Raw genomic sequence first — 15,721 nt, 5'->3', positions numbered from 1 at the left:
GTGTCCCAAACACATTTGGGCACAAGTATTGGATTTATTTTTAAAAGTAGACACTGTTTTACATTAATTTCCAGTCAGTCCTTCCTGAGAATTTCTAAAGGGACACTAGTTTTGGAAGTTATTTAAACTCTGGGCTTCTATAATAATTGAAGTGTCAGTTATGTGGTCTTTTTTTAATCTGGAATGTTGATCAGACTACTGAGTTTTGTGGACACTGTAAAATAAGGAAGACTAGTTAAGAGGCTTTTTCAAAAAGAGTTTTAAATACGTAGAAATAAGCAAGTATAGAAATAAAGTCATGTATAAAGTGTAGACATTAAGAAACAGTTAGATTATGTCAATAGCATTACCAGAATACATATATCCACTTAGGATGAGTTCCATAGTCTGTTAAAAAACTAGAAAATGAGCTTTCATCAACAACAGACTGTTTTAAAATGAGAATAATTGACTGCGAAATAGCATTTTAGGGTTGTATTAACTATGAATAGTGTGGGTTTAAAACAAAGGCATAAACATAATTTAGATGGAATTAACTAATAATTGTAAACTACTTTAAAAATAAAATACATGATAGGAATAATAGAAATAATAATAAAAATAGAAAGATCTGGCAGTCACAAAGAAATTAAATGAGAGGACTCATTAAGGTTTTAGAGAGTCAGAATTTTAAAAGGTAAATAAATAAAATATTTTGCCTTCTGATCTGTTCCTTGAACTACACAATATTGTATGGCTTAGGGTTTTTCCTTAGCATATCTGTTTTACTAAAAAGAATATATTTTGCTCAATATGCAGAATAGACTTTAAAAGAAAGTTTAGGTACTATATTTTGTAAAGATTTTATTCCCTCTGGACTGCATTCTGTCTTCAGATTTCAAGAAGCAGTCTCCTTAAAGTTTTTTGTAACTATTTGAGGGCAAAATTTGGTCCATTATTTTGAAATAGCAAAGGGGGCATTTAAAGCATATGTTCAAAGACTAAACCATCTGCCTGCTTTATTATGAATACCACACATTTATGAGAACTTGGAAAGGCTCAAAAATTGAACCAGAGTCCTATGAAAGATTGTAAGAATACAACATTCTGAATATTAAAAATGTTTTGCAACCACATACTTTTGCTAAGTATTTTATTAGTCTTCTGTGGAGTAATAGTATCATTGCACTTCTTGATATGTGGATAAGTAGGAAACTGTAATGAGAGAGATGAACTTTTGGTAAGTTAATGTGAATCCTTTCTTTCTGATTTAACCCACTAAATCTAAATACCTTTTGGAGTTGTGGACTTTTCATTAGGAAAATAGTTACTTAGAAAAGCATTATAAAATGGTGACTATTGGAACAAAAATGAAGTCCAGCTGCTAGCTTCTGGACTATCTACAAATGAGTTGCAAAAGCCATGCAGAGGCCAGACTAAAGAGCACTTCTGTAGTCCAACTGTGATGTAATGGAAGTATGAATCAGCTATTGGTTGCCCATACTAGGGGGGAGGCAAGAGAAAACAAAAAACAAGTGCAAATTGGCATCATTCCCAGGTAACACTACTATATTCCTTGGCTATCTAGAAGGATATGAAATTCATAAATTAATAAAAGAACAAAATTATATTTAGATTCCAAACATAGTAATTAATAAAAGAACAAAATCATATTTAGGCTGTAAACATAGTAATATTTCAGCCCAGAGTGATCATATAAGGCAAAATGAGTATCATTTGTAAGATGTCTAGTCCCAAATGGAATTCTTTTACCTTGTCTTGAGTTTTACTACCATCAGACTGAGACTGACTGATTCATTATCAGAGGAAAATGCAGAAAATAGACAAAGCTCAATTAGAATATTAATTTTCAGTGTTGAAATGATTTATCAATCTTTGTTGCTTAATAAAAATTAGTAGTATTGGAAGCCAAGGACTGAATGTTTGGCTTGAAGATTCTGTGTAAAAAATGAATGTGTATATATCAGTTATATATACATTATTTTTAAAAGAAAACAGTGTTTTCAGAATTGTATACTTTGGTAAGCTGATAAGACCAAGAACATTTCTTTGTATAGTCTAACAACTAAACACAAAGATTTTTATATAGTGATAGTTGGTTTTCAGGACTAGAGGATGTCAGAATTAATGATCTGTGCTGAAAATGCCTATCTTGAATTTCCAGTGGATCTCCTCATGGTTGAATTTTAACATTATACCTCACTAAATTGCAATACAACATATATCATGTGAATCTATAATCTATTAGCTCAAAGACTACCTTTTAGGAGGTAAGTTTTATTTTTTAATTTTGAATATGTATGATATATACGCCAAATGTACATGTGTCCATACATTTTTGTTTTGCTGTTTCTGACACCCTGCTCTAACAACAGATTTAAAATGACTGACAAAAATAAATACATAGTAAAGCAAAATTCATAAATTAGAAGTGAGCGATAAAGATTAACAAAATAACAAGGATAAGGATATAAAAATGGAACCAGTTGTGAAGTCAACCTATTAACTATATTCAGTGAAGTGCTATACAGTTGCCTTTAAACTTTCTTGCAGCCAAGTCAAAGAGAAAAGCATGACAAGTTATGTAATTCACAACACCCTTAAGAATAATAAAATAATTTTCCATCATCCATCACTAAAGCTCGAAAAATGACAGACTCTGAGTTTCAGAGAAATCAGTGCTAAGATGCTAAGACAACTTTCAATGACAATAATTATAGGCTGCAGAAACCTGAAGGTCAGGTTAGATGCAGAAACAGTACCCTCCTCGAGACATGGATATGGATGTAGACTAGAATAATCCCTTTTCAATCCCAGGGCATGAATATGTGGGATTGTGCGGGATGGGGGATAATATTAGTGATACAGTGTTTTTGAGGCCAAGATCTCATGCAAAATAAGGAGTTAGGAGGGGAATTTCAAAACTATTTTATATAAATAAATGTATCTTGTAACAGCAAATCAAAGATTTAGAAGGCTTCTACTTTTATAATAATTACTGAAACACATTTTATCAAATAAACCTTTTGAATCAACATTACTTTTCTAAATTATACATAAAGCAGTTCTGTGTTGCTGCCATTCTTCCACTTATACTTTAAGATGATTATCAGTCTTTGCAGTTTTTAAAAAGAGCCCTTTCTGGCTTCAAATTTAAATATTTCTCACTCTTGCATCCTCCCTTGGTTCATTTTCAAAAGTCTTAGCAAACTGCTTAATCTTTTCACAGGTAATTTTGATGATTAAGTCCCATTTAATAGTCAAGTGTCTCCATATTGAAATGGTGTGAAGCATAAAGGTTTTTTCCCCCTACTTTTCCTTGTAGCCTAACCCCTAGTAAGTATTACAAGGAGCCCTGATCAGGATTACTACGGTGATTCTTAAAATGAACATTTTTTTTACCTCTTTGCAGAATTTCTGAATCAAATACTCTGAGGATGGGGCCTAGGTCTCTGCACTTTAGGAAACTATTTGGATTAGTCATGTTTATTAAAGTTTTAAAATCGGTATTTTAAAATTCTGACTTTGAAATTTATAGTATGGGAAGATAAAATGGTAGGATTTCCCTATAATTGTTGGTGAGCATTCATTAAATTAACACAAACTAAAACACTAATGCATATACAATAATATGTTATGATTGCCTGCTATTAAAACCAGAACAATCTAAAGACTGAGTTAATTTGAACTCATTAGGGCACATTTCACCATTTTATGAAACATTTAAAAATATTTTTAGCCATCATTTATTGAGAACTATTATATGCTAAGTCATATTGTTGGTCTGGATACTACAGATACAAAGATGATTAAAAGAGAGTGAGTACTTTTCTGGAAAAACTCATAACTATGATAATTGTATCATCACTAAGATATTATCTCCTCCAAATTAGGATAACTATGAATTTCCATATAATCTCCTCTTTGAATAAAAGTCAAGGTTCCATGTTATATCATGTCACTATAAGTATACAGTGGACCCTTGACTTACCCTTGATCCATTCCTAATGTCTGGTTGTAACTAAATCAGTACAGCTGAGATCCAGATGTTTACCTGACTACATGCTATAGATAACAGAGGCAGATGAATCTTACATTAACCTTATTGAGCCAAGTTGTTCCTATGTCAGGCTAGGCGTTACTTGAGGTTCCATGTACACTCATTAGCGATTTCACGTAGTAGGACCCTACTGCAATTTGGAAGGTGTGGAATCTGCCATTTTCCTACTGTGAGACTCTGTCTCCCATAGCTGAGATGGGAAGTGTCATGTAGACCTGAAACATTTCTTTCATTATCTGTCAGTGATTTCTTACAAGGTTCCATTCTGTAAAGAGGAGAGAAACATGTGTGAGTGCACTAGACATTAAGAAGACTCCCATATCTCCTTCCCTTGTCCTGCTGGTGGCTCAGCTGGCCTATAAGAAATGCTGGAGCCTAAATAGTGGCAGCCTTTCTAGTTGATATGTCAGGTACAATTGAAGGGCTCCAAGCTGCTCTCCCCTTGGAGCTCTTTTCTTCACAAGTTACAGCTGTGCTAGAAGTTGAGCATAGACAGGCAAGAGGCCACATGTTGCAGTAAATGAATTAAGTGTGTAGCCAGGCCGAGGAAGAGAATGAGAGTTTTCTATTTCATTGATGGTTTGTGTTTTCTTGGGAAAGTTTTGGGGATACCCTCTCCCTTTATCATTTCCATAACAGTATGAAAAATATTATGAGAACTTCAATATTTTTTCCTTTCTTTTCCTAACTGTCAACATATATTTGTTGAGAATTTAGTACTATGCCCTGTTCTAGGAACAGGGACATACTTCTGAATAGTTAGTCATATATATATATATATATATATATATATATATATATATATATATATAACTTAATAGTTTCTACTTTCATGAAGTTTATATTATAATTGGTAAAAAGGGAATAAAATTACTGAAATATAACATAGAAAGTAATATAAGTATAAAATAATATACTTCATTTTGAGGCATTGCCTACTGGGTTCTGCATGGCTTCTAATTATATCTGCATTATTTCATTTTGTGTGTATAATGTGTGTGTATGTGTATATATATATATATATTTCTTCAGAACATAGATCAGTAAATTTAGGACATAGGTTTGTGGGAAGCTCCTGCACATAATGTAAGGGAAGACATAAATTACCTAGGACACAAGGTGTACATAATAAACCATTAAATTATTCTTTTACATCTCTTTACTTGTTCTAGGGAATATGTATTTTGTATTTTTTTAACTGACTGGTGGTCATTCTGTATGCATAAGAAGTAGATAAGCTATGGAATCAACTCATGAGGAACTTAACCTACAGTCCAGAAGACTGATAATTAACAGCAGTATATAGAGGACAGAGTAGGGAGTGCTGTCCTAGAAGAGGTCAGGGAAAAAAACAAGAAAGCTTTCCCGGAGTGAATTTTAAATGAGGCTAATACCCTAAAAATAAGACTAAACAAAAAGAATTTTTGAAGTTCTAATTTTACCCTTGATCCTTAATGAGTAAAGCTTTCATTTTCCACTAGTAATATGTGTTTCTGGTAGAAATATTTTAGACAATAGGAAAACATATTAACTCACCATTTAGGGAAACCATTGTTAACATTCATGAGATACTTTTTTGAACATGTATTATGTTCTAGAGCTTAGCCAGTCAGCCACAAGTTCTCAGAAGGGAGCATTTTAATTGACAAGCAGCCTGAATAGCAATAGAAAATTTGACTTGTGTTAGTTGTCTTCAAATTTGGACTTACAGACCAAATGGGCACCAACACTAGTGATGTCAGTAGAACAACACAGTACAATATTCTTCTGAAGAAACATCAAAACACCTGTCATAACCTCCACCTAGAGCAGATGTGAGAATCAGACTCCTCTGGGTCAAATCCTGGCTGTACTTTTCGATCTGTATGATCCTAGCCAAGTTTTGGGCCCTCTGAATCTCAGTAAAATTAGATTATTAACCCAGATGCAATGTTTTGAAAAATGAGTAAAATAATTCCTATAAAGTGCTAATCATAGTTTGATATGTACCAAAGTATTTTGTTGTTTTTGTTTGTCTGTTTTTTGTTTTTTGTTTTGTACCGGGGATTGAACTCTGGTCCTTGCGCTTGCACAGCAGGCGGCGAAACCACTGAGCTAAATCCCTGGCCCCTGTAGCAAAGTATTTAATAAATACTGCCATTACTATTGTGCTTGCTATTATGATTATTACTATTACAGTTATTTAATTACCAGGAAAAATTGTTGAAAATATATTTTTCCAGTACAATAATGTTACGTTACTGACAATATAAATGAAAACACATTTCCTACCGAGGATGGGTCAGAGATGCCATCTTTGTAACACATATTAAAAATCTGGGTTTTATAGATGAAAATTATAATAGGATTTATCTCAGTAGATTAATGATATTTTGCAGACTAAATTTGTTTCTAGGTAGAAATGACGTCTAAAACTTCCTTAATGCCTTTGTTGTTAAAGATTTATTTCAACAATATCTGATTAACTTGTTTTATTAAAAAGAAATTTTAAATTTGAAACCCCAATATTTTTTAGATAATGCCACATTCCTTTATAGATAAGTGATAGAAAAGCAGTAGAAATATAATTTTACTTAAATGGGACATCATTGGGAAGAAAACTCTTACTGTCAGATCTCAACATATAGTGACCAAAGATCACTAGTTTAGCAGGTACTACATAGTAGGCACTTAAAAATGTTTATTGGATTGAATTATATTTTGTCAGAAACCTAAGCATGTTCTGTTGGAAGTGTAAATGACTTTAAGACATTGACACAATTGAATTACAATATAATTTAAAAAGTAGTTCGCAACAAATTATGTTCACTTTTTTAAAGTACAGACTGTCTTCAGTGTGAGAAGCAGAACTATGTCATGAAAAGAACATAAACTGTAATTGCACAGAGTGGGGTTGGTGTTGTTTATCATCTCCACTGTTTTCCAGTTATATCATCGTTTACAAGTTTTTTTCTGTGTCTAAGTCCTCAAGTAGAAAATGAAGTAATAATATCCTCATTGAGGTGTGTGTCTGGCCCTGGTAGAGTTCTTGGTATATAATAGAGACTCTGTAAGTGATACCTGCTATCAACAGCAGTGACCATGACAATACGACAAGCCCTATGTACAGTGTCCACAAGATTATTAATATATATTATATATGAGTATATAAATAACACTTGAAAGTGTGTTGTTTAGTGTGTGACTCCCATTCAGAACCTATATAAAAATTTTATCTATTTAGTTGCCTGCATAAAAAGATGGCTTTAATTATTTAGCTAAATGAAAATACAATTCAAAAATCCAAACTAAGTTAATATTTTGAAAACTTACAATAAAAACAAAAGCCACCCCAGGATTCGTAACTAAAATAACCAGGTAATTTTGGCTTAATGCAAATTAAAACCAGGGACAGTGCTCTACATCAAATGATAAAAAAAAGGGGGGAATTAACCTAGAAAACTCTTAGGTAGCCCTTGCTTTTGGTAGTATTAATTGGAAGCATCTTAAAGATCAAAAGGCTATTATAACTAGTTCCAGTGGTAGCTACATATGGAATATGGCTGTAGAGATTCACAATGTAAAAATAGTTCATTGCTAAATTCGAAATTCTGTTAATGTCACAAACAGTAGGATGTGAAACACAAATGAATTGTGATGACAGTTGAGTACCAAGCTGCCTATTTTTTACCCCTCATAGCTGCCCAAATTTGATTTTATTTTCCTCAGTCCTGAATTAACCCATCAATATTTGTACTTTCTATATCACCTTGGAACATACCACTTTAGAATTTTCTTCCTAAATGCTTCTCACTTCCTAGGAATTTTGCTCTTGCTGCTTTTCTTCTGACAGATATGTATTTTTGAATCTTTTTTTCTATCACTCACTTTAGAGTCAGATTTTTGAATGCTTTTTTAACCTACAGATTTCTGTGGCTGTATATTGCTCATTACTTTTCCTCTTTTCTCAAGTGATTTAAGTGGCATTCTATAATGCTTGATCTGCAGGCTCTTTGTATAGGGCATATTTCTTCTCCATATCACTTTGACTTAGCACACTTGCTATCATCCTGATAATCTGCATTAATTTCCTACTATCATTTTTAAAAACCTGTTTTTTTAAAAAAAATTTCCACTCTTACCCTTTATACTAGGTCTTTGTGATCCTGGATTTAGGGAGCAAGACTTATGAACCAAATAAATCTCCCTTTTAAATTCAGCGTTCCACATAACCCTAAGCTAGCTTGACCTTTGGGAAATGTCATTTTTAAAATCTCTAAAGAGTATTGCTGAAATGACCAAATTATGTAGGCTTAATGGGTTTTGTAGCATGGATAACAGACCTACCTTACATAGCAACAGTCCTAGCTAAACATTTTTTATTTGGATTTTGCTCCACATGGTGATTTGGCTGCCATTTGCTGAGTGACCTCTCTATGCCAACCATTTTACATTAATTTTTAAAACAATTCTTTGAAGTAGTTACAATTATCTTCATTTAATAAATGAGAAAATCTTGAACTGGTGAGGTTAAATGACTTGTTAAAGGGTGAAACCTAAGATTATAAAACTCTAGAGCTCTTTCTGTCTCCATTATCACAGGCTAGTGCCTGGTTATATATTCATATTATTTGTAGTAGAAAGTTTGTAGTGTAATTTGATTGGGACATAGTCAATTTCAGCAGAACAAACAACATGATGACGAAATTTTCTTGTTGTATCATTCTATTGGAATATGAACTCAAGATCTCCAGAAAGGAAACATGAGTATAGGCAACTTCCAGTGCTGCTAGCTTGTTTCAGGCAACAACATAGTATTAGTAATTTTTGAAGAAATTAGAACTTTAAAAAGTGGTTCTTAGACCAAAGATTGCTGACTTCCCATCAGAAGCCTCCTGTTAATTGATATAGACTTCTTCTCCAAAACTAAAATATGCTGATTATTCTCAACAAATGCATTCTGTAGTCCTTTTTCCAAGCAAATTATATTAAGAATTGTATATTGTAATTATTTAGTACTTTTATGTAATGAACACAATACATTTTAATCCAGTCAGAATCAATTTATGTCTCCCTTATGAGGCATTAAAGCTATTTTATATGTACTAGCACTGACAGTCTAGAAAATATGACAAAAACTAGTCATTGTCTTTTTTTTTAAGGTGATCAAGGCTAGGGATATGTCATTTGGCAATAGTTGGCCCCCAAAGTAAAGCAGTAGTGAGACAGGCCTTCAGATTTAGAGTCTCTACTTCCCACAGTTCTTGGCCTCGGTTTCCTTTTGCCTTTGTGCTGGTGGATCACTGAGTTCATCAGTGTACCCTCCAAACGCTGTTACCTTGCTTTGGACATTGACTGGGAATTTGTATGGACAAGCTTAGTTTGTAATTTTGTCACAGCCATTTACTTCATTTATTTCAGAACCTCTCAGAGAAGCTTCTGAAATGTCTCTGGAATTTAGGGTGAAATTTTAATGAAAGAAAGGAAAAAACCATAAAGACACCAGAAAGAAAGGCAGTAAAGAAACTATAAGAAAAATCTCTGGGATCATCTTCAAATATTCTCCTGAGGGGGGAAAACTATAAAGCTTTTAGTGTAAAATGTAAGGCTTTTGAGTCCTACCGCAGGTGCTTCCCCTGGGCTCCATCTCTCTGGTCACAGTGGCTATTCCAATTTCTTTCTCAAATTCTGACAGTTACCAAGTTTGAAATGTTTTCACTGTTTTTCACTACTCTAAATTTAAAATGAGGTAGGTGTTTTTCTCTTTTACTTTTTGAAGATTCAAAATTTTCTTGTGTATTTATTAAAAGTTCCTATGAAACTCTGCCCCAAATCCTGTTTATTAAGCAAATAAGTATTGCAACCTTTTATAAATCTAAGTACCATTAGGATTTTTACCCTGTCTCTGAATGCTGAATATCTGTAACTTTTATTTGGTTATTTAAAACACTGAGTTCTGGAAGCATAACTGAAAATTAAAAGCTCTAAAAGATTGGCATTTTTTAAGTCAAAGTTTGCTGTTCTAGAATCTATTTGAAATTGACTTTCTAGCATGCTATTTCTAACTATCCTTTTCACAGATGTAAGCATTACATAGGAGTTGAGCCATATTGAAATAATATCATAAAATATGGAGTAAAATTGTACACATATACCATATGTCCTGTCCCATCTCACTCCCCTGAATTGCTGATATTGGAAAATATTTTTCTAAAAGTAGAACATTATTTGCTTGATAAATTTTAACAATTGTGTGAATTGCCATTTTTGTTTGTGAAAAATACCAGTCTTCTGATCTCTTTTTCCTTTTAGTTGTACATGGCTCAGTCTAACAAATTTTGAATATAGATTCCATATAGTTGTAACTCTAATCAAACCATATTTGAAAGCAACATTCTAGACTGTGTTTCTCTGCAAGCATGACTTCACAAATGAAATAAAACCAAAACTCTTATTATAACAGAGAGTAAAATGAAGGTAGCAACAGTCATTTTGAAAACTGATTTTAACAGTGATTAACCACTAATTTTTCAAAGACTGTGGAAGCCATTTTGAGCTGTAGAATGGAGAGGGGATAAGAAAAATCAATACAAGGAAAATGTATCTGTCATTAATAAAGCCTAAAGATACTGTTAAGACCAATACCCTCTCCACCTTTCTATTATCACATTCCACTGAAAAGTGTTGGAAAAAAATCAGCCAGCTTCTACTAGAACTACATGTCCAGATGAGCAAGTCTGTAAATAATTAAAAGAATAAACTAGAGTAGAAAAAACAGAGTGGGTAGGTGGTTAACCACTCAAAATATTGAATATGTCAAAACCAAAAAACTAAAAGAGGGAAAGGAACTTTTCTTCAAAAGAAGATACTTTCCATCCTTCACCAGAGACACAGATTTGTAAATGTGATAACAGAAGCCCTTTGGATATGGTTGGTGGAAAGAACACTGTCTTCATAATGGCTTCACTAGGTATTCAGTTGCCCAGGGCAATTTGATCAGAATGTCCTTGTTTCTAAAATTGTGTAAACCAAATCAAGATACAGGAAACAGAGTTTAATATTAACTTTTAGAACAAGGAACAGGGAGATGCTTTTATGCCATAGTCCTGGTGTTCATTCCAATCTCATTACTGCAGTGGGTTCTGAAAGCATTTACAACTTTCTGCAGAGAGTGACTTTGGCTGAATCCTGAAGATGGAAATATAGCTTAATGACCTGGAATATAGAGTCTTCCTTAATACAGGTGAATCTTTGTGGTAAATCATGCTCTAGAATCTAGAATATTTTATTTTTTCTATTAGATCTTTCTTATATTGGTAGTTATCTCTTCTGTTCCTATTCTAGGAATATGCAAAAAATTTTGTGAATATGCAGTTACTTTCAGTGAGTTTCCCTGAGGAACTTTGTATCTTCTTCCAAATCGAAAGTGTGTGAAGTTTTGAGATACAGTTAGATGTACAAATCCAATCCTTCATTTTAATGATGAAGAACAGAAAAGATCTTTGAAATAATCTTTTATTTGACAAAGGCACAGAACAAAGGAAGGAGTTGAATTGTATCTTTTGGCTGACCCAGTTGCCAACGATCAGGAGTGTTTGACCAGTGATCTTTTCTGTCCAGTACTTTCTCCAGAATCCTAATCAGATATTCCGTGTATGGCTAAGAGACTCTCTCTAACTCTTAGCATCTCCTCCATCTCTTCAAAATGAGAATAACCATGGACTAGGACGTAGCACATTTAATGAACAGGCATCTGGGTGTTGAACAAGTATTGAAAATAGAAAATTGAGGACAAGTTATTTATAAGCACTAAGTTCATGAAACTGTTGGAAGTGCCTGGTATGGAGTTGATGTTAATATCACAGCTAAACTAAACAGCAATAATAACAATTACTTCCTTCTATCTGGTTCCATTAAAAGCAAAAATAGAAAATAGCAAACTGAAAGAGCACATGTCTGTATTTTTGTTGTATAACCATATATCTCTATTCTGCCACAAATTAACAGGGTTAATTCTGATGTTTCTCAAAGACTGCTTTTGTGCATGTCTGCATAGCTCTTGTAATAGTGTTACTATTTTCTTCAGTCTCTATTTGAGCTCTTTTTTTCATGCTTGTAAAGAGGCTCTTTTTCTAGCCACTTTGCACACATTCACCATTTCCCTAGGACAGATGGGTGGTTTTCTATATAGTGCTTTTCAAAGTGAGAAGACAGCAAAAATAGATTTTGAACAATATTTTACTGGTATTATTGAAAAATTAGGTTCTGTATATTCTACATACACACAGCAGCTGCGTAAAATGCAAATTCTATTTATATCTGATCTCTTCTGCATTTATTATGCTGAGTATTGCCACAGCACCTAAGCACTTTATGTTATTTCCTCTTACTATTATTTACCACCTGATCATTCGAAAGTGCTTTTTACAATCAAAGAATTTCATTAACAACCCTTTCTCTGGCTCTTTGTTTTTCAGCACCCTTGCATGTAAAAGTATCAAGCATCTTAGCTGTGTCAGATAAATTACAGTACAAAGATAGAGTGCTTCTGACAGAGAGTGGGGGAAATCATCCCAAAGCATCTACAAAATTCAGTTTATGTTTTATAGTATACAGGCAATGCTATGGAAGTCTATATATTCAAGTGAAAAGCCAACCCTAGACCAGCACTTTTACTTATGGTTTCCACCATTGTGATAATCAGAAGTGTGAGGTGAGGAACAGGAGCACTGTCTGCACATTACATATAGAGAGGTCAGGACAAATTTACATTCTCACTGTAGGAAACTCATGATTCCTATTGACTCTTGAGCTGCTGTTAGCCCAGAACTATAGAATTCAATCTGTTTTAAAATCCAGAAAGCTACTGTTCTATTTTTTCAGCTAACAGGATAGAGACTTGTTTATTAAAAAGTTCATTGTGCTTAGAGAGAAAGGTGCGTGGTTGGTACCTTAACAGTTTGATTGAATTAAAATCAAGTTCACACTGGGGTTCTTTCTCAGCTCTACTCCTTGCGTTCTCTTTGACTCTGAGCTAATTGCATAACCTCTGGTTGACTTGTGCCTCATCTACACATTCAAAGTGAAATTCAGAAATGAGATTATTATCTAACTAAAGTAAGCTGTAACATTATTTCTCTAAATATTTGGGAGAGAATTTGAGATTTTTGATTTAAGAAGGTAGTAATGAAAATGGACAGTTTCATACACAAGATTCATGTATCCTTAGACAGCAATCCTATGGAAGCAGATGTATCAGGATCAATCATTTGGAGTGTTTAATAAAATCCAGATTACTTGCCCTCCACTCCCCCAAGCACATGCCACCAAGCTTCTGGTTCTGAATCCAGGGTAGGAGCTGATCTTTTCATTTCTAACACTTTCCTGAGTGATACTGATACAGACCACACCTTTTGAATCACTCCCCTCAGGGAGATGTAGCTTCAATAAAAATCAAGCCTCAAAGTACCTTATGTCATGACTTATGTCATAAAGAGGCAGAGTATAGAAGCAAACCTAGACTTACTTCAAGTTTTACTGTCTTCCTTCAACAGACATTTTTTCTTCACTTCCACTAGAGATGCTTTCACTTTACTTTTATGTTTTGAGTGATTGTTATCACTTACCTTGAGATCTTAAGTGAAACAAGATTATAATGAGTGGTAATTGGACCTTTTCCTGTAAGATCTACTAGCTACTTTGAATGGATTTGTGAAAGAGGTAGAGTCCTTTCCAAATATTAATTGGTATGAATAAAGGGCAGTCTTATACAGTGATACCTCAGTTGTCAAATGGCTCCAAGCTCCGCTACTTGAACAGCAAAGTTTTTTAAAAATCTGCTTGGTGTTCATAACTTTACTCACTAGTCAAACTGAAAATCCGACTTTAAAAAACCTGCATAGGTGGAGATCAGTCTAAGTGCCGCTCTCAGCCAGACAACATATAGTGCTCATGTTAGTGCATTAAAACATTTATCATTGTGCTTTTCTTTTTTTGCACTTCATTTGCATAAGATATCATAACCATGGCTTCAAAGAAAGTTAGTGATACCAGCAGTAAAGATAAGGGGAAAACTAAGAACCACAATAGAGCTAAAAAAAAAGAAATCATTGGAAAGTTTGTTAAAGTCCTAGAAAAATGAATTTTTAAATGTAATTTTGGGGCCTCAGTACCAATTATTTGGTTTTCCATTGTTTCTTATGGGAAAAATGTGTTCAGTGCTTGAACTTTTTGGTGTTCAAACACGAATTTGGAACAAACTGAATTCAACAACTACGGTATCACTTTACTTCTCTTTGGGGGGGTGGCGGTGAGAGCAATAAATAAATGTGAATCTTCTTTTGGTTTACTCATTACAGCCTGTAGACAGATGTGAACAAATCGCTCTTAGCTGGTGTTAAGACCAAATTCTGCTGTGGCAATGTTTTGTAAAAAATTTCTTCATGTATATTACTTTTCCAAGTGACCGTTATAAAAGAGCATGGCAAAGTGAAGCAAGGAGAAGTCACTGTACAGAGAGTGAGGACAAATGAATTCTAGTGGCAGGTCATACATTAGCACAGATCTATTTACCTTCATAAGAACAGTACTTAATTGTAAGTGGTTTCCTACCTAGATTGGATGTTACAGAGCTTTGAAATGAATGCTCAATTTTGAAGCCCATGTCTGAACCCAAGTATAAGAAATTGATTTAGTCAGGAGCAGAAACACATGCCTGTAATCCTAGCACTCTGGGAGGCTGAGACAGGAGGATTGCAAGTTCCAGCCCAGCCTGGGTAACTTAGCGAAACCTGTTCCAAAATAAAAACTAGTGTATTTGGGACTGGGAGTGCAGTTTAGTGGTAGAGTACCCTTGGGTTTAACCCTCATATCCCTACCCCAAAAAAGAAAGAAAAGAAAAATGAATTCTGATTTAATTATTCTAGGCTAGGACTTGTACATGAAATATTTATTTTTCAAAGCTTCTCAGGTGATTCTATTGTGTAATCAGATGTACTAGCCTAATGTTTGAGATTGTGTTATTTGAAATCAGACATACCTCAGATCATATCTTTGCTCTTCCAGTTAGTTACTGTTCAACTTTAAACAAGTTGTTTCATCTCTGTTTTCTCATCTGTCAAATAAGCACTTGTATTTGACACTTGTAGAACACTTGTAGGATATTTGTGAGAATTAAGAGAGATCATACATTTAAATGTCTGACATAGTAGTACCTGGCTTGTGATATGGATCCTTCTGTTGCATGCTAGGTGATGTGATTATACATATCATTTCCCTTTTCTGTAAAGTGAAGGGAGCACTGTATTTTATGAAATGGAGAATAAATGCCTTGGAGTTCTCCATAGATACTTGTCTGTCACCTTGCCCACAGTATTCTGCTTAGTTCCAGTTTGCCCTTCTTATTTTCTGTGTATAAGTTATTTTGATAGGAGGAGTATTTGGCAGGGTCAGCCTTTAATTATGATACTTTACTAACTATGAATACTCTGTCCTCCTTCCTACCAAAGTTGAAAACTGAAAAAACACAACAGATCCACTAAAATATCCATGTAGGGTATGGAGATATGATACTATCATGTTGGTTTAAATAGTAAAATGCAGGGGTTGGAGATACATCTTAATGATAGTATACATGTCTAGCGTGCCCAAGGCCCTGGATTCAAGGCCCAGCATCACAAAATA

General features: G+C 33.9%; 1 protein-coding gene across 46 annotated transcripts in view; it reads left to right on the top strand.

Moving 5' to 3' along the window:
• Zbtb20 (zinc finger and BTB domain containing 20) overlaps positions 1-15,721 on the top strand; it is an 865,938-nt gene that overhangs the window by 454,806 nt on the left and 395,411 nt on the right. For 7 of the 46 annotated variants that reach the window (XM_087208826.1, XM_021263404.2, XM_087208853.1 and 4 more), the window contains exon 1: positions 4,973-11,282. The exons of the other annotated variants lie outside the window; for them this stretch is intronic. The gene's annotated coding sequence lies outside the window, so the exon portion shown is untranslated. Of the gene's footprint in view, positions 1-4,972; positions 11,283-15,721 lie in introns of those variants that run through there. 46 annotated transcript variants of the gene reach the window in all.

This window comes from Heterocephalus glaber, unplaced genomic scaffold (assembly GCF_053883595.1).
Source record: "Heterocephalus glaber isolate CG9 unplaced genomic scaffold, H.glaber_assembly_v1.0 deba00000122, whole genome shotgun sequence".
Taxonomy (NCBI): Eukaryota; Metazoa; Chordata; class Mammalia; order Rodentia; family Bathyergidae; genus Heterocephalus; species Heterocephalus glaber.
The sequence above is the reverse complement of the archived record's forward strand: the minus strand, read 5'-3'. Positions and strand labels throughout refer to the sequence as shown.